Source organism: Puma concolor, chromosome D4 (genome assembly GCF_028749965.1).
Source record: "Puma concolor isolate L17-30 chromosome D4, mPumCon1.1.hap2, whole genome shotgun sequence".
Taxonomy (NCBI): domain Eukaryota; kingdom Metazoa; phylum Chordata; class Mammalia; order Carnivora; family Felidae; genus Puma; species Puma concolor.
In genome coordinates, this window is record NC_141679.1 from 15,339,159 (window position 1) to 15,362,753 (window position 23,595).

At 39.1% G+C, this 23,595-nt stretch overlaps 1 pseudogene; it reads left to right on the forward strand.

Moving 5' to 3' along the window:
* The first annotated feature begins 267 nt into the window (after positions 1-267).
* Positions 268-20,056, forward strand: LOC112868625 (cytochrome P450 1A1-like; annotated as a pseudogene).
* Positions 20,057-23,595: the final 3,539 nt, after the last annotated feature.

A 23,595-nucleotide genomic window follows, 5' to 3' on the forward strand; every position in this document is an offset into this window, starting at 1 on the left:
AGGTAGAAAAACTGGTCTTTATCCAGGTTCGGGAAAAATGCCTTAACACAGGAATATTTTCTCCAACCAAAGTTACGAATATCATACTCAATAAATTAACAGTTCTCGTTGTGGAAATACAAATCTGTCTGGTTGGTAAAGACTTCCAAGAGCCTTCCCAACCCACCTGAGAAAGAGAACCTACAGTTCCTGGATTTTTTATTTCATTCATCTTCCCACCCTCACGATGGCACATTCTCCTGATTTCCAGAACCTCACAGCAAAGCAATGCTTCTGTTCCCTCCTCTTTCTTCCTCCCTGCCCCTTGCCTTTCTGCTACAAGTCTTTCAACCTACCCTGCTCATCACCAGCAACTTAAAAATGATTATTAGTCTTTCCATTCTCCCTGTCCTGCCCTGCTTTTTTCCAAGATTAATTTCTATCCTACCCTCTTACCAGAACCCATTGTTCCAGATGTGGCCCCTCTCCCATCACTCACTGAACTTTCCAGGCTTCCGAGGCCCAAGTCTGCCTGCAGAGGCCTTCCCATCCCTCCCTCCCTCCAGCTCTCAAATGCCCTAATCCAGCTCTGGACCCCTCTCCACACAGGTCCACCCCTCACTCTCTCTTCCTGGAATGTTCTCCCCCAGCCTTTCCCAAGGCCTGGTGTTGCTGCTGTGACCAGAGTGTTCCTGTTTCCTACGATACACCGGGTTTTCCTCAAAACCTTCTCTGTCTTTTGATTCCTCTGCCAGATTCCTCACACTGATGGGCAAGATTTCCGGGCATAGGTGAGCCTTCGAAACTACACTGCAATTTGGCTGAATGGATTTGTTGATCTCCTTAGCGGGTTGTTTTGCCCTAAAAGAGGTCCTCAACCTAGAATGTCCTTTAGTCATCTTGAAGAGCTTTTTGGAATGCATCCATCCCAAGATGCATGGGATGTGGACATTGCTAGGGTTTAACAGCTCCTGAGGGAGGGCTCTTCTCTAAGGAGGTAGAGTTCACCTTGAACGTTTGATGGTGCAGTAGCCCAGCTTTAGGAGGCTTCACGTCCCTTGTCCTCGTCCCTAGTTCACTTCAAGAGAGATCATAATTTAACATGAGATTCACAGATCCATAAGGGAAGAAAGAGTGAAGAAACAGTCATCTTTCTGAGGGTCCAACGTTCTTCCAGGCACACCCACTTCTCACCATTTAGGAGTCTACTTTGGAAATGCTGCTGAAAATTGTCAAGGTAAGAAATTGCATTCGTAAAAAAAGCAAGTGCTAGAGGTAATCAGTGATTCACTGTTAAACTAAAAAAAAAATGGGGAATAAATGGGAAAAGTGACTCTACCTCTCCAAGCCTCTCTGTAGAAGGATGATACATTACCTCCCAGAGGTACGAATTGGAAAAGACAGTGCGCATTTAGTACTTAGTTCCGGACCTGTCACAGGGAAAAGGACAATAAATGGTTGTAGAAACAGGAGAGGTTTTGCAAAATCAGCCCGTTGCAAAGCAGAAACACAATGAAGATCTCACTGCATTCTTTCTGAATGGAGACAAAAGGGGAGTTTTGCAAATTGTAGCTGCTGCATTGATTAGGGACTCAGTTTTCTCTTCTTTAAATGCATATTTGGGTTCTTGTTCCTTTACCTCCACCCCCATTAAAAAAGAAGCTGATCTTGTGACGCCTGGATGGCTCAGTCAGTTAAGCATAGGATTCTTGATTTCAGCTCAGGTCACGATCTCACAGTTTGTGAGTTTGAGCCCCACACTGGGCTCCACACTGACAGCATGGAGCCTGCTTGAGAGTCTGTCTCTCCCTTTCTCTGCCCCTGCCCTGCTCATGCTCTCTCTCTCTCTCAAAATAAATACATAAAACTTATTTAAAAAATTTAAAATAATAAGTTGAAGCGCTCCTGGGTTGCTCAATCGGTTGAGCGTCTGTCTTCAGCTCAGGTCATGATCTCACAATCCGTGAGTTTGAGCCCCACGTTGGACTCTGTGCTGACAGCTCAGAGCCTGGAGCCTGGTTCAGATTCTGTGTCTCCCTCTCTCTCTGCCCCTCCCTCCACTCATGCTCTGTCTCTCTCACTATCAAAGAAATGGATAAATGTTAAAAAAAATTTTCTTTTAAAAAGAAGAAATCAAGTGCTGGCTTATTCAAAAATCGAAGAGAAATGGATATTAACACTGGTCAGTGAGTATACTGCCCATCGGTGTTACTTGTCTCAGTAATTTGAGAAGTGTGGACAGTTTCACTGCTTTCTTTCCAGAGAAAGGGGGTTTGTATTCTCTAATTACCATAAAATGCAATAGCTAATTAGCCAATAAAAATATTATGCATGTTGGGATGCCTGAGTGGCTCAGTCGGTTAAGCATCCAACTTCGGCTCAGGTCATGATCTCGTGGTTTGTGGGTTCGAGCCCCGCTTCCGGTGCTGTGTTGACAGCTCAGAGCCTGGAGCCTGCTTCAGCTTCTGTGTTTCCCTCTCTCTCTGCCCTTCCCCTCCTCACACTCTGCGCCTCTCTCTGTCTCTCTCTCAAAAATAAATAAACATTAAAACAATATTCTGCATGTGTATGAAACTTTTCTTTTGTTAGGACTCTCTTGGTGGCAAATAACAGAAATCAATCTTAGCTGTTTAAGCAGGAAAGAATTGGACCCAAGGACAAGATCTTATGAAGGTACTAGAGGCAGGCAGTGGATGCAAGGTCATGAGGCCATTCGTGTTTTTAATTTTTCAGGCCTGCTTTCACCAGTTTCTCAAAGCCTCCCAGTGGGTGAAAGGTCCCCAAATCTTATCTTTGGACTTGAAGTTTATAGATCTAGCTGCCCAAAGAGAGGGTGATCATTCACAGTCTCAGTTCCAAATTCCTAAGGAAAGTTCATCTTGGGTCAGTAGCCCATTCTTGGATCAATCACCCTTGTCTATGTGGCAGGTCACGGAGCAGAAAGATAGCTTCAGAAAAGCACCTTTACAAGCAGGCTGGGAAGTCCAAGGATGGGCTATCTAACAACCAATTAGATATTCACTACATGGCTTATAATTCACCAAGTACATTTTAATAATAATTTAATTTGGTTCTCAAATGATGACAGATCGCTCTTTATGAAATTCTCAATATCACTTTCCACTTCATCATTTTATTTTTGTTGATCTAATGAAATTTGGTTTTATATTTTTAGTGCCTGACCTGGAGTGGGAGAGGTTCAGTAAATGGTTGTTCAAAGAAAGTATGACTAATTCTGCGGGATACTTAGATGAGAAAACTGAGACACCCTTAGGTTAAGTGACAAGACAAAGGTCCCCCAGTCAATGAGTCAGCTTCTATAGTCTCCATCCCGTTCCCAATGACCGCACTGCCTTGTACATTGAATCGTCCTCTTCTTCTATCATGTCAGTGACTGACATGGAAAGGTTCAGGCTGGTGGTGAGAAGAGGGACAAAGACGTAGCACATTTTACAATAATTTGATTTTGCTCTCTTAGTGCATCAGTTAAGAATGTATTTCAATGAACTACAAAGAGTCTGTACTCTTCCTTTAAATGTTTCAAGAAAGAAAGACTACTTAGTCTCTGCTTAGGATAGAAAAACTTAGGTTTATGCTCTTAACTCTTTAGTGCTTTCTTTCTGAAAATGATATCCAAGTGACATGGCAATCACTCCTGGGGAGGTGGCTACTTGTACCATAACTTTGGCAATGGTTTTGTTTTTGTAAGAGCGCCAGGGAGCAAGGGGAGAAAGCAGGTGTCTCCTCCTGGATCATGGTCCTTTCCCATCATAGGGAATCTTCTGCAGTATGGAAACTATCCTTACTTTACATTCATGGAAATGAGAAAGAAATATGGAGATGTCTTTCTCTTCAGACTTGGCCTGGTGCCTGTCCTGGTAGTGAATGGGATGAAAATGGTGAGGCAAGCACTACCTCAAGGATGGACCGTGTTTTGCAGACCAACCCAACATGCATGCATGTTCTTTGCTGGCAGAAAGACAGAGTCTTTCATTTTCAATTATGGAGAGAGTTGGAGGCTTTATTAGAAAGTTGCCCCTAATGCTTTCTGAACTTTTACTAAAACAGAAAAAAAAAAAAAGTCCTCCACTGTCTTTGCTTACCCGAGGATCAGGTCATCAAGAAGTTTCTGAGCTGGTAAAAGTCTTTGCAGAGTTGACTTCCAAGAATGGCAGCTTTGCCCCCAGAAGTGTTATCACACGTGTGGGGGCCAATGTTCTCCGTGCCCTTTGCTTTGGCAGGAGATGTGACAGCAGTGATGTGATGAGGAGTTTCTTAGAATAGATAAAATGATCACTTAGTCAAGATCTGCAGTGAAGTTAATCCTGCTGGTTTCGTACGTTTCCATTACCTTCCACTATGAATTATAAATGCACCTCAGGAGGTTTATCAGGCCCTGGATCAGTCTATTGTACCACATGATCATCTTATTACATATGATAATGTAAGGATTTAAATTCATGCCAGGATGAGGGTTTTGGTGAAAAGTAAATGATAATGGTGAGATACACTGAGTACCCAGAAAGTTGTATGTATTCTTCCTTGGTTCTTCCACTATAATTTTTCTAAAGTGAACCTTACCCAAATAGGAGTAAATGTGAGGTTTGGTCAGTGAGATCATAGGGGAGTATTACTTGGTTCTCATGTAGGGACCCTAAGAAGAGCTCTGAATTCTTTGAGAACTCAGAAAATTTTCCCAGTTGGGTGTATAAGGTGGAGACTTGAATTGTGAATCTATAATTGGCTGATAAATGATGACCAACAATGGAGATGAGTTCCTTGGATAAATGAAGTAATGATTTAGTTTCTCCCATTTTACATCTGAAACTATGAGGTCTTAGATTTAAAGTTATCAGCGTATTATTTCAGAAGGTGATTTAAATAGTCACAAAGATTATTCAACAGGAAGCTTCCAATTTACTCTTAAACCCTACTTGAATTCCCTGACTACATACAAACAAATTTTGAGATTGTAATACAGGCAGAAGTGGATCTTTCTTATGAGCCAGTGAAATCTTTGTTGGCCCAATCTATGGTCCACACAAGAGTAAGACATCTCTTAAAATACATATGCATTAGAAAGAACCCTAGTTCTCAGGGTCCGATTTGCTAAGATGAGGGCATCAGGGAAAAAAAAAAAACATAAAAAGGCAGATAATTGAGTAAATGAAGAAGTATGAAGGATAAAGTCCCCTCCAGTTAAAAAAAGAGACAGAAAAAATAAATAACCAGAAAACAATCTGTTTCAAGGTACCAGCTGGAATTTTAGATCAGGTACAGTAAGTAAATGAATTTCTTAAGTTCATACATTTTTCTCTTATTCCCTAATAGGCTTCAGCCCCATGTCTTTCTGTATGGTGATAACAGTTAACTCCTTACAATAAATAGATTTGAAAATCTCTTATTATAATTCATTGTCTAGCAAGTTCTCTGAAGTAAGTTAACCTCTAATTTTTATAAGTGTGCTTCCAAACGTAGTACTTTTTAAAAAACTTTTTAAATGTTTTTATTTATTTTTGAGAGAGAGAGAGAGAGCGCGCGCGCACGCGCGCGCGCGCGCGCGCGCACACAAGTGGGGGAGGGGCAGAGAGAGAGGGAGATACAGAATCCGAAGCAGGCTCCAGGCTCCGAGCTGTCAGCACAGAGCTCGACGCTGGGCTCGAACTCACGGATCGTGAGATCATGACCTGAGCCGAAGTCGGATGCCTAACCGACTGAGCCACCCAGGCGCCCCTGTTTTGTTTTTTGTAATGACTGAAATACGCTTCCAGGAGAAAATGGAGTTTGGTAACTTTTCTATTTTATACCCTCAAGATTTAGCGCTACCATTGACCAGCAAAATTGGTTGCAGGCTTAAAATGATGGACTTATATTCCTTATATTCCTAAGCTAATTAGGTTCATTCAAGTTCTGTGCTGCTATCACCCTTCATGGGTGATGTGGAATGTAGTTGGAGATAAATAATCATGCTAAGGTTTGACCCCTCAGGACGACATCCAAGCCATTGCCGATGCCCTGGTTAACGCTACCACCGAAACAGCCATCTTAACTGATGCTGAAATCATAAGCACTGTGAATGAGCTCTTTGGAGCTGGTAAGTAGGAGCATTTGTCAATATGGAAGGCAAATAAAGATTAATTGCGATTTTTTTGTCAACCACTGTTCACGGTTCAGAGCCCTTTTTCGATACTGGCCATTTCATATAGCTGATCTCACTGTGTAAACCATTTGGTATTATGCCTTTTTCCCAAGTCATTCAGAAAACTACATGTTCTACTCAAGAGTAGAGACTTGAGTTAACATAATCCCCAGTTCTAGTGCATTATATTGTTCAGGCAATGCCTGGCTGTGTTTTCTGGTTGGTTATTTCATTTCCCCACCTCCCACTTCCAGGACTTTCCCCAACCCACTGGCATTTATTCTTAATCTGTGTAAAACGTTGTTTTTGTTTGTTTTACGCATTGTTTTATTTTTTGTAATGTTTATTCATTTTTGAGAGACAGATAGAGAGTGCAAGTGGGGGAGGGGCAGAGAGAGACACACACACAGAGAATCTGAAGCAGGCTCCAGGCTCTGAGCTGTCAGACAAAGCCTGACGCGGGGCTTGAACTCGAAGTAGGGGCCAGCGGACTGAGCCACCCAGGCGCCCTGTTTTATGCATTCTTGTAGAATAAGCTTTCTATTGCCATGTATTACCATCTATTCTTATATTATCGTGACCTTTAATTTATGTAAGTGCCCTTTTATTTACATCTCAGTCTATTTCTAACTTTTTCATGAAGCCCTATATTTCTGAGAGCCAATTATGATTGCCAGGTGTATTTCTCATGTGTTGTTTCTAATGGTTACATAATATTCCGTGGCATGCACCCCCACATTTTATCCATCTGCTGTTTTGGGGATGGATACCTGCATTGTTTGCAAATTTCAGCCTGCACAGATAATGCTGATATTGAATATCTTGTTAATGCTAAAATGACCATCTTTATACATCAGTTTTTGCCTCCTTTTGAATTATAGCCTTATGCTAAGAAGCAAACTTTCTGGCTCATCTAATAAAATGAGTCGAGTTTTTTATACAGAGTACCAAAATCCTTTTCAGAAGGATTGTACTAGTCTACACTGTTACCATACTACTATCATTCCTACATTTCATAGTTAGTTTTTAAAATCATTCTTACCTATCAAATTTCTTATAAGTTCTATTAGGTATTAGACTGCAGGAAGCAAATTCTCTTAACATTACGACAAAGAATACTAAAGATGTTTTAGCCGTTTAATTAAAAAAATTTTTAATGTTTATTTATTTTTGAGAGGGGGGAGAGGGGCAGAGAGAGAGGGAGACACAGAATCCGAAGCAGGCTCCAGGCTCCGAACTGTCAGCACAGAGCCCGATGAGGGGCTCGAACCCACAAACTGTGAGATCATGACCTGAGCCAAAGGGGGATACTTAACCAACTGAGCCACTCAGGCACCCCTTAGCAGTTTAATTTTAGATGTAATACTCTTCAAATTCATTTCTTCCTTTCTTCTTTCTACCATACTTACTGGCAATTTGGTTTATTTTTTTCTAGGGCCTACACAATTATGTTCCTGAATATTCTTTGCAAACAGAAGCATTTGTTTTGATATGCATTATTTTTCATCATGCAAAGAGACTAGCTCCTCTTCCATATATATATATATATATATATATATATACATATATATGTATATATATGTGTGTGTATATATATATATGTGTATATATATGTATATATATATACACATATATATACACACACATATATATATACATATATATGTGTATATATGTGTATAATTGTGTATACATATACATATATATGTATATATATAATTTTGATCTTGATTTAAATTTGATGGGTATATATGTATATACATATATATTTGATGGCTATATATATATATACATGTGATCATGCTGTGTTTAGCATTTCTTCTGCTAACTATCTGATGTTAAATATTAATGTTAGCATTTGTGAGATCATAGCAATGCCTTCAACATATTAAATGCTCAATATGTTGCACAGGTACAAGAAAAAGAATAAGTTACTAACTTGACAATAGGTGGAAGATGTATCAATCGATGAAAGAATGAAGATTTATAAAGAAGTGATATTATTATTACAGTAAGAAAAAGACATTAAACATTGTGAGTTGTGGGAGGCAGCTTAGGGGTGGGCTGTTTGAATTTATGGGATGTGTTGCAATGTTGTATTTTGCTTTCCTGTAGTACTAAGTGGATGCTGCTATGAATGGTTACTTCATCCCCAGGAGAACTTGCACCTTTCTCACGTAAATCGTGATGAATAAGTCGCCAAAATTATTTCTTGGGGTAAGATTTTTTTGGTTGTGCCTTTCCTAGGTATTAGTCTGGGGACAATGTACATTCTTTCTAATGACACTTCATTCCTTCTGTTTCTCTTGAAAGAAACTGTAAAGAAACTCAGTTTTTTCTCCTCCATCCTAATGGGAAAGATGGAATCTTAATATAAATTCATTCAGGGCAATCTGATTTCAAAACTGGGCTCACTAGGTAAGGTGTGAACCAAAGATGTCATGGGTTCATCCTCTGCATGGATATGACCAGATGATATTTCAAAATGCAGCCTAAATCCCCTCCCCGCCCCCCGCCCCAGAACATAGGTCATTATATGCAGGGATTTTTCTTCTCTCAGTTTTTGCTTGCTTTTTGTCTACCCCAGTACTAGGATCGATTCCTGGCACATAGTAGGCACTCAATAAATAGTCGTGAATAAAATGCAGTTGGAGGCTCACCCACATCAACTATTAATGGGCAGGCTGAGCTGAAGGTGCCTCACACAGTGTGAGAATGATGATGGGGTGCATGGACCCCTACTGTGTGCCGGGCACCGAATTGCAAAGTACCTCCTCTGAGTCTCAACAGTAACTTTCAACCAAGCTAAACAAATTGCTTCCGATCATGTGTTCAGCAGATAGCAGAAGCAGGACTCACGTCCAACTGCTTAACTCTTGTTTAATGGACGTCAGATGCTCCATTTGGCCTGGGTTTGATGTTTCCAGTAAACTAGTAGAGATGCCTTCTTATGCATTCAGCGGGCTATATACACAGTGCCCTGTACAGCTTCTCCTTCTTCATGCAAGATCTCATCTCGCTAAGGTCTCATGCTCAGAGCTGTTAGAGAGGCAGGTGATTTTATCCTGTGTACCTAACTGCATCTTCACAATCTCTGTAACCAGCAAAACAGCAGAATATACATTGCATGGACTGTCCCAATGCAAAACTTATCATCAGTGAGATTGACACATCCATTCTGCAGACCCAGTGATCATACTGAATAAAACTAAAGATTTTTACAAGTCAATATAAGAAGATATACAGTCAGTATAAATTTAATGGCATTTATTCTCAGCACAACCTCAAGTATCCCAAGGGTTCTAGTATCCAAGCATTTATGACTATATTGAATATTAAGTAATGTTCAAACAAACTGAGTTAACACACAGGTGCTAATAAAGAAATACTGTTTGCACGGAGGCACTTGTTTAAGCTAAATAAGTATGTAACTTAAGACTTGATGTTAAGGGGAAAGTATTCATGTTTAAAGTAAAACAGAGGTCACAAACTCAAGCACCTACTGAGCAGTGGAAAACGCCCCAAACGAGAGATTTGCACTGGTTGAAGCATGGGGAAGAGGCCATCTGTTCTGTCTAATCCAGCCAGTAAATCATTGTTCCTATATTGCCTGCCCCTTTCATTACAAAACAGAACATGGAAATGCAGATTTTCATGTGGAATCTTCTGATTTTTTAAATGTTAGCAATAATGAATTGCATTTAAAGGATTATCAGAGCAAAAAGAAATTTATTGGAGGACTGAGTACGATTTGTAGGTCTCCAGATCTGTGGCCTCTGGTGCTAAGAGAAAACAATTGTTTTTCTCCTAGACAGACGGGTGACATCTATGCAAAAAGAGGCCCATTACTTTGTAAAGTCAGGTGGGTCCCTCATCTATGGCTTAGGATGTATTGGGAAACATGCTAAAATTAGTTGTCGTAGACAAGCCAAATATGGTGCCTGGTAAGAAAAGGTAGAGGGAGGAGGGAGAACCATATACACAACAGTTTGGGAGCTTTGGGGGACCCCCTCACGCAGGGATGCTTTGGGAGACCTGACTCCCCTCTGTGATGATGTACGAAGGCCACATCCTAAACACGTTTGCACCCCAGTGAGAGAAATGGCTCACGGTCTCATCACTCTGGCTCATTTTTCTGAAAGCAAAGGAGATTGAGTGATAATTACTTTTTATTTATACCACAATTTTGGAATATTCTTGTGAGAATTTTGTGGAAGTCTTGACATAAAATTTTTAAAAATTGAAGTGAATGTTCAAATATTTTATTCACTAAGGACTCAAAAGTCATTTCAGTGAAAATTAAGCATAATTATACTAAATCTTCATGACAACTAAACTTGTCAATATACTAAAAGAAAAAAAGACATTTATATCCATAATAATTATATATTATATAATAATTACATATGTATAATTATGTATCTCCATAATTATATACATATTACACATGCATATATTATGTACATATACATAGTGTGTATATAGAGAGAGATTAGAGAGATTATATACATTATATAAATTATATATATAGAGATAGATTACATACATACATATAGATTATATATACACACACACACACATATATATAGAGAGAGATTAGAGAGATTATATACATTATATAAATTATATATATAGAGATAGATTACATACATACATATAGATTATATACACACACACACACACACACACACACACACACACACACACATATATATAATCTATAAAGGATATGCCAAAACAAAACATTTCATGCAAAACAAAATTATTGTGGAGAAGTTGGCAGCAAAGGTAAAAGTGATAAAATGACTTCCTTTAAAATTTTTTTTAATGTTTGTTTATTTTTGAGAGAGACAGAGACAGAGTGCAAGTCGGGAAGGGGCACCGAGAGAGGGAGACACAGAATCCGAGGGAGACACAGGCTCCAGGCTCCGAGCTGTCAGCACAGAGCCCGATCCGGGACTCGAACCCACAAACCGTGAGATCATGACCTGAGCCAAAGTCGGATGCTTAACCGACTGAGCCACCCAGGTGCCCCTAAAATGACTGCCTTTTAAAATTTTACTTTTGTCTATTTTATACAGAACTATTTGGGGTGATCCCAACTTATTTAGACCTCAAAGATTTCTAAAAACAAAAACAAAAATGAAGAATGACAGTCTTAAGGACAAAATGTTGATATCTGGAAGAGGACTCTTGAGGCGTCTCAAGTATTGCAGGAAATATTCATTTTTATTCATCATTGCAATTTTATTCATCATTCATGCAATTCATCATTGCAGGGGATATTCATTTTTACCACTAACGTTCTGCAGTGGCTTGAGCTGAAGAAATACCCTGGAGCTGAAGTTGACTGGTCACCCAGGTGCAACTTAGCCATGAAGCCAAAACGTACCAACTCTAAATAGAATCTCATTTGGTTTGTGTTCTTAGGTTCTGAGACTGGGTGAAAGATTTCTTGTTGAACTCAGAAAAATTAATGGCGTTCATATTCATTTGACAAGCAACTGAAAGATCCTCTCCAGCTAAACCATATGATGAGCTCCTGTTCTTGTCTATTATCCTAATGTAGGAAGTGGTTTTGTAAAGTGTGTGGCACAGCCTTGGTTCTAATAGAAGAGGTTTGTTTCATAAGAATAGGCTAAGAAAATAAGGAAGTGTATGTGATTCAGGGGTTCTTAAGCCCATGTCTCATGTGGTGTCCCACATGTCACCGAGTCACTGAGCAGGAAAGAAGGAAAAGATGAGTGGTGGGTTGAACGAATCTATCTTCTTTTATACCACAGCTTCCAACAGAGAAGTACACTTATATATGTTTTAAATATAGGGTTCGAGTACAGAGGTTCCTCAAAAAGGTAAAAATAGAACTGCCCTATGATCCAGCAATTGCCCTACTAACTATTTACCCAAAGGATACAAAAATACAGGTTCGCAGACGTACACGCGCCCCAATGTTCATAGCAGCATTATCAACAATAGCCAAGCTATGGAGAGAGCCCCAACATCCACTGATTGATGACTGGATAAAGATGTGGTATATAAACTCAATGGAATATTACTCAGTCATCAAAAAGCATGAAATCGTGCCATTCACAATGACATGGATGGAGCTAGAGTGTATTATGCTAAGCGACATAAGTCAGTCAGAGAAAGAAAAATATCATCTGATATTCACATGTGGAATTTAAGAAACAAAACAGATGAAAAAAAGGGAGAGGGAAAAAAGCCCTGAGAGACTCTTAAAGATAGAGAACAAACTGAGGGTTGCTGGAGGGGAGGTGGGGGGGATGGGTTAAATGGGTGATGGACATTAAGAAGGGCACTTGTTGTGATGAGCGCTGGGTGCTGTGTGTAAGTGATGATTCACTGAATTCTACTCCTGAAGCCAATATAGGACTATATTTTAGCTAACTAGAATTTAAATGGAAACTTGAAAAATAAATAAATAAATGCAGGGTTCAGAATAAGAACACGGTTCTGGTATTAAATACATTTGTTTTCAGTGGTCTAGGAAATAGATGCTTAAGAGGTCCAGAGGACGGAGCTAGAGTCACCTAGAACAGCAAAGAACATTTCATAGTGGTAACAAATGAGCTGTACTCTATTTAGAAAGGTAGTTGAGGCACCTGGGAAACTCAGTCAGTTAAGTGTCCAACTTTGCCTCAAGTCATGATCTTCCGGTTTGTGAGTTCGAGCCCCACGTCAGGCTCTGTGCTGACAGCTCGGAGCCCGGAGCCTGCTTTGGATTCTGTGTCTCCCTCTGTCTGCCCCTCCCCCTCTGACACTTGGTCTGTCTCTCTCTCTCAAAGATAAACAAAAATTTAAAAAAAAAAAAGGTAGAGAAAAGGGTATGAGGGCAGATTTCTTCAAAATCTGTTTTTATATTGGCTCTTATGTTTTCCGTATTAAGAACTTAACCTCCGGGCAAATTGGTGTTTTCATAATGTTACCAATTTCTTCTCACACATGCTAAATACACATGTGTATTAGTTTGCCAGATAACAAAATACCATAGCCTGGGTGGCCTCAACAACAGAAGTTTATTTTCTCACAGTTCTGGAAGCTCGAAGTTCAAGATCAAGGTGTTGGTAGGGTTGGTTTCTTCAAAGGCCTCTCTTTCTCCTTGGTTTATAGATAGCTGCCATCTCATTGTTTTCTCACACGGCTGTTTCTCTGTGTGCACACATTCCTGGTGTCTGTCTTTTTTCTTAATAGGACACCAGTCATATTAGATTATAGCTTCCTCCTAAGAGCGTCATTTTAACGGAACTATATCTTTAAGGACGTTATCTTCAAATACACTTCCATTCTGAGATGTGGGGAGTTGGGACTTCAACCTATGAATCAGGTGGGTGGGGGGGACACAACATGTTATGAGAAGAAAAAAAAAGGATAGCAATTAAAAAAATATTTTTTCAGTGTAGTATCCAGCTCTAAGTATGTGTCCCTTGAATTGAATTCGTTAGTGAGTTAAGGCATATAAGGAACACAAAACAGATAGTTTGAAAGACCATGTATTTCAGATTGAAGCTTTAAGGAGAGTTGTATTATAAAGGACTTGGAATCAAAGCTGAGAGATAAGAGCATATCTGAGGTCTAATGGAGACGGGGAGGGCCATGGGGAGGGGTGACTCTAGATAATGACCTCTCAGACCAGGACATAGCAATGGAAGCCGAGAAGTTAAAGAATTCAGAGACATTGAGAATTAGTGTCAGGACGGGGGCTTTCTTTCCAAATATACATAAATTCAGCATTATCCTTGGAAATAAACAAATCGGATTGCTTGTCCTATCTTGTAAAAGCTTTTGAAACTATTTATATTATCCCCATGACAGCGTGTCAAACCGAAACTATTCTTACATTTTTTTCAGTTAAAAAACTGTCAAATCTTCCTTATACTCAACAGTAATGGGTCTGACTACAACGCTAGAGGAATCTGTTTATCTGGCATTTTCATTAAAGAATTGTGTTTTTCTAACCTCATGTCTTTGCTGGTTTTTCTAAGCAGTAAGCAAATACGATTCTATGGGATTCTATACTTTTAACCATTGTATTGTAAAAGGTTAATTCACTTTTACTGGGCTAAGATGTAAGTAAATACTATTAATGCTGTTACACTAAGGTATAATTAATACTATCAAGCTTTTTGTATAATTCAGAAGTTTACATTTTATGTATTTTTAGAAATATACATAAAACGAGAAGAAAGTTTAAAAGCAAAATAACTTTTCTTGGTCATTTAACGTAAAGTAAATGAGTTACTTTTAATTATATGTATTTATCTGGAAGTAATAATACATTTTATGTAATGCAATCAGAAGTGACACAGTGTACCAAAATATTATATGAAATAACTTATATTAACATAAATACTCTAAATAATTATCTGGAAACTACACATAGAATTCTTTATGACCATAGAGCAGTTGTTAGTATAGGGATGTATTCATCCAAGATGAGCGAGGCCCCAAAAGTCATTATACAAAGTAAAAAGGCAGAATTATAAGAATTTTATATCCAGCTACACAAAAATATATATAGATAACTTTGTGCCTTTCTTGTAGCCCCTTGGGGCTGTTTGTAACATTACGAAAATGAAGATCAGCCTGGAAACATTATCCACTTCATAATGCAAGAGAGCATAGCATGTGTCTAGTTCCAAGTGATTTTCAAAGGAGAAATCTTGCACCAAAATTTATAAAGCCATTTATATGTTCCCGCATTACAATTCTTCAATTTTGTCCCCGTTAAGCCCATAATCAAGGTGTAATAGTAATCCACAAAACAAGTTAAGAAATCAGAACCATTTTGAGAGGCAGAAGGGTATTTTACTATCTACATAATTCTTTTTTTATTATTTTTAATGTTTATTTATTTTTGAGAGAGAGAGAGAGACAGAGCGTGAGTGGGGGAGGAGCAGAGAGAGAAGGAGACACAGAATCGGAAGCAGGCTCCAGGCTCCGAGCTGTCAGCACAGAGCCAGATGCGGGACTCGAACCCACGAACCGTGAGATCATGACCTGAGCCAAAGTCAGACGCTTAACCGACTGAGCCACCCAGGCGCCCCTACTATCTGCATAATTCTTAATTGGGCTGTGAAATCTACAGGTGCTTCTGGGCCTCCAGCTATGTGGATACATGACTTGGTATTTCAAATTCACACAGGACTTCCCCCACAAAACCCAAGATTCATACTTACTGACAAACATAAAAGCACCATACTATATACACCTTAAATCAGAAATGGCTAACGGGAGTTGTTTAATGGCCTAACAGGCTATGAAACAAATTTTCTGTAGGGAGTACACCATTCACTTTCCCTTAAGATAAGAATAAAAATGCAGGATGCAGGCAATTGATTTTCTATCGTATACATTTTTAACACTGAGAGAGCCAAAATAAATGAAAATCATAAAACTTTATAGGTCTTCTTCTTTGCTCCAAGCTGTTTATAGAGAATAGTTTACCTCAATTCAATATGACTATCTAAAGCCCCACCACACATACATATACAACATCCCATGACCTTTATCCATTACCCCTGTGGACGAAAGCATGTTGTACAAATGAATTTTCCAGCTAGGTGAGATGACCAAGTTCCAAAAGGTGTATTTTAATGAATCTTAATAAAAGTCTTTCTGGGTTTCTGATGTCTTAAAACGCATTTACTAAACAAACTTTATGTTTTCCAGACTTTATAGTGACATTTATTTCTATAAGGTACTTACTGCCCCGGGCTGAAATCATTTTATGTTCTCTTGGTCATATTTCCACCCTTGCCCCAATACCTGGTTTTACTCATCACCTAAAAAAATTTTTTTCTTAGGTTTATTTTTTTTTTGAGAGAGAGAGAGAGAGAGAGAGAGAGTGAGTGGAAGGGGGGCGGGAAGAGAGAGGGAGACTCTGAGCTGTCAGCACAGAGCCTGACGCAGGGCCTGAACTCAGGAATGGTGAGATCATGACGTAGGCTGAAGTCGGAGGCTTAACCAATTGATCCACCCAGGTGCCCCTATTCATCATTTTAATGCCAATCTCCCCAGCAAGTTCCACAAAACAAGTCTGCTTGGCTCCCCCATTGTATCCACAGTGTCCAACTCTATTTTAGGCACTTAGTAGACAATCTGTACATGGTTTGCTCGGTGAATGGCCCTTGCTAAAGTTCCTTTCAGTGAAAGGAAATGTCTGATATTTTCTACTATGGATATTATTTCTGGCTCCTCTGCTCATAGTTTCACTTCCACCCATAGCCTACGTCTCCTCCGTCTGGAAATCTGTTCAACCTTGTCGCACTTGTTTAAGCTCTAAGATGCAGGTCTCAGCAATTAACTCCTTTTTTTCTTACATTTCTATGGCCATAGACTCCAGCTGGAAATTAGCCCCCTCTTTCCCCAGAACCAGTGTCAAAGTATGTCCTACACATTTAGGAAACTCTCCAAGCGTAACAACTCAAATCTGTTCCAAAAAGTCACTGTGTTTCTTTCACTCTAACCTCTTTGTCTTGTCAATGCACATGGGTCTCAGCAGCTATGTCATCGACTTACCAGAAACATAGGTTTTCTAATGGCGTCTGTCACATCTCCTGCACACTCTGATGGAGAGAAGCTGTCACTACTTTCTCCCTGTCATGGTTACACCCAAGGATGAGTGTTGGGATTTACCTAATTTTCAATGGCACAACTGAGAGTTACTGGTATTTTTAAAGCTTACTTGAAGGTTTGGGGATATTGGAAAGGCCTACCCTCCCCCCACCCAAAATCATGTCCTGTCACCTGTTGCCTAAGCCCAGTCTGTGCCCAGGATCTCATCCTGAACCAAGTTCCTGTTCTCTTTGCTTACCATGGACAGGTGCCATTCCATTCTCCCTTAGCCCAACCCCCTTTAGAACTGTTCACTCCGGCTTTTGCACACTCTGAGGCTCGTATAAAAGAAGGAAATTAGCCTTCTCTCAGTCCTAGAGAGAGGGGGTTTATCTTCTGAAGCTTGCCCCGGCATAATTTCTGAATCTACACTTCCTACCTTAGGATTAACCCCTGCCAGGGATGACTAAAGTGACATGTTTATTTCATTCAGGGCCAATCTTAGGTGCCGCAGAAGAAAGCTGGTCATATGATCTCAAGAGATAGTCACATTGCTGCTCTCCAAAACCTGAGGTATTTATTCTCATTTTTGCTACCATGTTTTGCCAAAATTAGTGAAACGAGCTTTCATCTTGATCGTTTCTACTTCTCTCAAGCTACTGCTGTTTCACTGCCAAGGCAAATGTTCTAACAGTCTTTGAACATTTGTATTGGGCAATGCAGTAGTCATTTTTAAATTATCAATTTAACACAAACCATGGAATAGGCATTGATAGTATCTTTTTGCAGAAAAGGAGGCTCGGAAAGATGAAGTCATATATTTAAGATCATTCTGCTGGTAAGAATTTAATCCAAGATGAAAATCTCTACCAAACTCAATTCAAAGCTTGCATAGTTTCCATGGTGGTAGTAGTTTCAAGAGAACACTCCTTAATCCACGTGAAATCTTGGCAGCTCTTAATATATAAAATTATGTTTCTAGTTGAAAAAGGATCACGAGCTTAGAACTTGGCCTCTTTGTCTCCCATCGTACCCCTCTTAGTGCCAGAAATCTAGGGGCGATATATATCAGCAGGATGGATCTAAGGAAATCGTCTAAGTACATTTGAAATAATTGAAATACATTCCAAAGTTACATCGTTCAGAAAATCCATTTCAGGGAGATCAAAGTCCTAAACGAAAACAAAACAAGCCACACGTTGAAGTGTTTAGAAGAAAGTATTTTTATAAAAATAAGAAAAACATTCTTAAACCAGGTACAGAAAATGCAATCCATAAGAAAATGATTACTTCATTTACTACGTTGAAATTTAGAATTTCTGCTCCACAAAAGGCTCAATAAACAAAAAGCAAAAACAAAACAAACAAACAAACAAACAAGCCACAGAGTGGGAAATAATATCGGCAACACATATAACAGACAGGCGAGTTGTATCCAGAATCAAAAAGAATGTATTCAAATCAATATGAAAAAGATCATCAGTACCCCCCCACCCCCCAAAAATGAGCAAAGCAAATGAGTAGGAGGAAAAGAAAAATGGAAAAGGAAAAGCCAAGAAGCATGAGAAGTCAAGAATCTCCATAATAATCGGTAAAGGGCACATTAAAGGACTCTAAACTACCATTTCTCGCTTAGTAGACAGGTCACAATTTACAAGCCTGACAGTATAAAACAGTGGAACGTGGAGAAATGAGGCTGGCACTCCTTCTTGTGTGGGGCGTGAGGGTACAACCAATATGAAATTTGGAAGTTTTTAATAGACTTGAAGTTGCACTTGCTCGATATTCAGCAATTTCATTAGAGCAACGGTCACACACACCCACGTACGGTCCACCCCAGCTTGCTTTCTTCTGTTACTGAAAAACTGGAAACAACTTAATGCTTATTAACGAGATGCTTGACAAATGGACTTAGGTTGTCGTCATATAATGGAAACAATAGTATAAACCTGCATACTCGTGTTCCGTGAATCGTGCGTGGGGATAATAAAGACAAAATTCGGTACCTTGTGGATTGTGTGTGTACGTTTTTATTGAATGTGTTGTTTGTTGTTATATGGGAAGAGTAAGATGTGATGTAGATCAAATGCTAAGAAAAATCAGATTTTTTTTTTCCTATTTCAGTTTAGGCTCATGCTCTGGGTAAAGTATCACATTTATTTGAGATTTTAAATTCTCTCTACTTCTGTGAACTCATGTAAAGAGTGAAGAAAGGTTTAAAGATGGCAGATATGTATCATAAAATTCATGGATTTGCTCTAGAGAGTGGGGGACTTTTCAGACTCTCCGACTAGACAAATGAACTTTGAGTTACAACACGAGATTATAGAAGTTTGGCATTAATTAAATTTAAAAAAATCTGGCAACTGAGAATAAGGAAATAAACAAAAAACTGTCCATATAAAACCTTACAAGTCAAGGATCATTCTACTGATTGATTAAGAAGCTCTCCATACCTACAGAACACTTTGGTTTGTGTTTTGTTTTTTTTTTAAATTTTTTTTTTTCAACGTTTATTTATTTTTGGGACAGAGAGAGACAGAGCATGAACGGGGGAGGGGTAGAGAGAGAGGGAGACACAGAATCGGAAACAGGCTCCAGGCTCTGAGCCATCAGCCCAGAGCCCGACGCGGGGCTCGAACTCACGGACCGCGAGATCGTGACCTGGCTGAAGTCGGACGCTTAACCGACTGCGCCACCCAGGCGCCCCTTAATGAGTGTTTTCAGGTGCCTATTCTAAGCCAGGCACTTTAGATGCCAGGCATAAAACAGATGACTAAAATACATTCCCGACTTCCCAAAACTGTTTAAGGTAGAGTCAAGTACTGATAATCATGTAGATATGTGTGCATAAACACAGTTATATATACATATTTCAATTGTTCTAAGACTGGTCATAAAAATTCAAGCTTCCTCTTCTCCCTTCTCATGCAAATAAGTTGGGTGTATGTTTAAAAATTCCTTTGCAATTTCCTTTTTGTAAAAAGTCCATGACAAGATGAATGTTCTTGTCCGATCAAATGCATTTGTACAGTTCGGTCAATTTACTTCTTTGCACAGCTGGTCACTCTCCTGAGTCTTTACTCTTTCGTACCTCTGCACTAACTTGACCTATTTTCTACTATATTTTCTAGCATCCCAGACTTTGTGGTCCTCACTGGGTCTCAGGGTGTCTCTAAGTGTTCTGCCTCCATTTTGACCTCCATCTATCTGTTGAGAGTTGCCAAGAAGTTTTGCCATCTCAGAGGAGGTGAGACCAGGCGGCTTAGAATCCAGTACCTCGGGAAGAGAGTTTTGACAACTTTGGAAGGCAGAACTTTGGCTATCATCTTAGCAGTGCTTAGCTTAGTGTCTGGAATATAAAGTCATTTAGCATGTACTCAGATGAATCATTCCCAAAGTATTTATTGGCTATCCACTTCATTGGGCCTTCATGGGCTATGGGAAAGTATTGTGTGAGAAGGCTTTCCAAAATTAAAATTGCTCTGGGCAGTGAAGTGATTTATAAGGTGATCTCTCCTTAGTTAACAATAATCTTACTCTACGTATTTCAGAAAACTGAGACATGGAGCCTAGTATATGAAAACTATTCTTTCGAGCAGGAACAGTAATTGTCTTTAATTTTGAATTAAGAATTGTTTTTCTCAAGCTATTGGGCAAGATAATGTGAGTCCAATTACTGTATACCTGGGAAGCTCCTGTTTGTGTTTTTGGTTAAAAATGTTTATAGGGGCCACTGGGTGGCTCAGTCGGTTAAGTGTCCGACTTTGGCTCAGGTCATGATCTCGCGGTCTGTGAGTTCAAGCCCTGCCTCGGGCTCTGTGCTGACAGCTCAGAGCCTGGAACCTGCTTCGGATTCTGTGTCTCCCTCTCTCTCTTTCCCTCCCCTGCTCATGCTCTGTCTCTCACTAATAAATAAACACTAAAAAAATTTTTTTAAAAAGGTTATAAACTAGTCCTTCCATTTAAAGAAAGTGCACTCGCTCTGTTCTCTTCCTCCCCGTTTTCTGCTCTATACTACAAACACGAGTTTGCTGGGAAACTTTTTACTAAACTATAACATACATACAGAAAAGCACACTAAGGATAAATTTAAGGTTTGATGAGTGTTTAAAAACTGACCACCACCAGCATCTCAGAGCCCTCCATCATTTCATGCCTCCTCTTACAGGTTCCGATCTCTGTACCCCAATGGTAACCATTATCCCAGCCTCAAATGGGATTGTTTGGTTTGTCTGTTTTTTACTTATAAACAGGGGAATCAAACAGCATGTACTTTTTTGGGCTTGACTTCTTTGTAACACCCTTGCTTTCAAGACTCGCCCAAGTAGTGCATAGTTTTATTCTACTCACTCTTATTGTTATAGTGTTCCATTAGGTGAATACACCATACTTGACGAATTTTTTTCTGCTGATAGGAGCCACTTGGGTAGTTTTTAGTTTGACTTTATTATGACCAGTGCTGCTACGAACATTTTAGTGTACATTTTTTGGTGAACATATGTATACCTTTCTGTTGGCCACACAGACGTAGAACTGGAATTGCTGAGTCATAAAACCTTCATGTGTTTGCCTCTGGAACTTCCAACCCGGTTTTCGGCTTGATTGTTGTCAATCTGTACCTCCGCCAGCAAGGTGAAAGAGTTCTCTGATTTTTCCACATCTTCTTCAACAATTGCTGTTTTCTGTATTTTTGTTTTAGCCACAGTGATGGCAAACATACCCTAATTAAAGAGGCAGATGGTCAGAACCATCCCTGGTCTGTTACCTTAAATGAACTTGATTTTGGCAATGTGAGCTGGTCCATTCTCTGTTAATGAAATGAATCTAGGGCAGATTGAGTGCATTCATCCACTGAAGTCCTTCAAAAGTGAATGATCTTCCAACCCTCTGCTACCTCCCCTCAAATACAAATGATCTGGGGTCACCGTTACCATGGCCTCCTGAGAAAGTAGTTTTTGCCAACACTACCTTTTTCTAGTTTCCTTGGAAAGAGATGTTACAGGATTTACGCCACTAATCAAAAAAAATCTCTGCCTTCAAAATATATCTCAGCTATTGCAATGTCTGCGTTTTGTTCATAATTCCAGGATAGTGTGGAACTAGTTATTTGTACCTGTCGATCTTGCGGAATAAGTCTTTTATATTTTTCGGAATGCTACTTTTCACCTCAAAAGTTGGGACCGAAAAACAAAATGTTCTCTCTATTGATTCACATTTCTAAAATTCCTTCTTGGTCAAAAGTATAAGTCCGTTGTCCTTCCAAACTTTTGTCTTTCAGAAAGGAAAAGAAAATCAAGGAGAGAACGTTTTCAGATCCTACTAATTATTTTTCATGGCCTCTGTGCTTCTTTTGCTCTATTTCACCCCATATATTTTCCAACTAATACCATTCTGTTTAGCATGCACTTATTTTCAAGTAAAGACTTGGATTAGTTTTCATATTTTTCCTGAAAGTACCATTTCATTAGAAAGGTATTCTTTTGGTGATAGAAGCTTAAGTCTTAACTCAGAAATTCTTCCAATAATTTGTTTGAGAAAGTTTTAAATTTCTTTTTCTGTCACATAGACAATGAGGGGACCCTATGAATTCCACAGTGAATTTTAAATGTAATGTTCCTTCAATAACTAGTCTCTGAAGACAATAGAAACTTTTCCACACATGATTTATAAATAGATCTTTGAATCCTCTCTTCATTTTGTTTATGGTATCTCTTACCATAAAAATATGTAATTTTTAAATAGCCAAAGATAATCTAGCATTTCCTTTATGAATTTTGAGATTCCTGTCATACTTAGGAAAGCCTAAATTCCCCACCTCAAATTTATACAAATAGCCTCCTACAGATCCTCCCAATATTAAAAAAAAAAAAAAAAAAAGCTCTAGTTCTGTTTCTTTCTGGATAATCAATCACATTAGCATCATTTATGAGATTAGCCACTCCTTTCTAAGTTAGATAAAACCACATATATACTCATCTTTCTGAGGATGCTCAACCATATGTGACTAATATATTTATGTATTTCTATGCCAGTATCATACACTGTTGACTTCAGCGACTTTATAGGTATCCTAGTATCCAGAAGTCTTCCACTTTGCTTTCTTAAATTTTTTTAACGTTTACTTATTTTTGAGACAGAGAGAGACAGAGAATGAACGGGGGAGGGTCAGAGAGAGAGGGAGACACAGAATCCGAAACAGGCTCCAGGCCCTGAGCCATCAGTGCAGAGCCCGACGCGGGGCTCGAACCCACGGACCGCGAGATCATGACCTGGGCCAAAGTCAGACGCTTAACCGACTGAGCCAGCCAGGCGCCCCCACTTTGCTTTCTTAATTGTTCTTATTCGATATTCATAAATTTCTTGACTACTTTTACAGATCTACTCTTCTACATACATCCCAGAAGCATTCCATGTGATTCCATAGAAAATCTCATTGAGATTCTAATTTGAACTACATAGCATTTATCTATTAATTTCAGAAGTACTGACATTTCTATAGCTCATTGTTATTCAGGTTATTTTATGTATCTCATTTGGATTTCACAATCTGGGTTTTATGTCTTATACTATTCTTGCTATATTTGGGTCTAAGAATGCCATTGTTTTGTCTCCATTGTAAATGGGTATATTTTTTTCCACTTTAGTTTCAAACATTATTGTTAAGTGTCCAATTAGAGTCAATCTCAGGACTCTTTCAGGAGCTACTGGGAAGTGGTCCTCACTTTCCCTCCTGAGCAAGAGATTTTGACAAAACATCTTGTCTTAAGAAACCTGAAAATCAACTCATCATGTGGGCAAACAGAATGTAGAGATGGAGGCATAGTAGATCCTAGGTCTATTATTTGATTTTCTGGAACAAGCAATATCTGAAGCCATTATCTTTGGTCCTTTTCAATTAC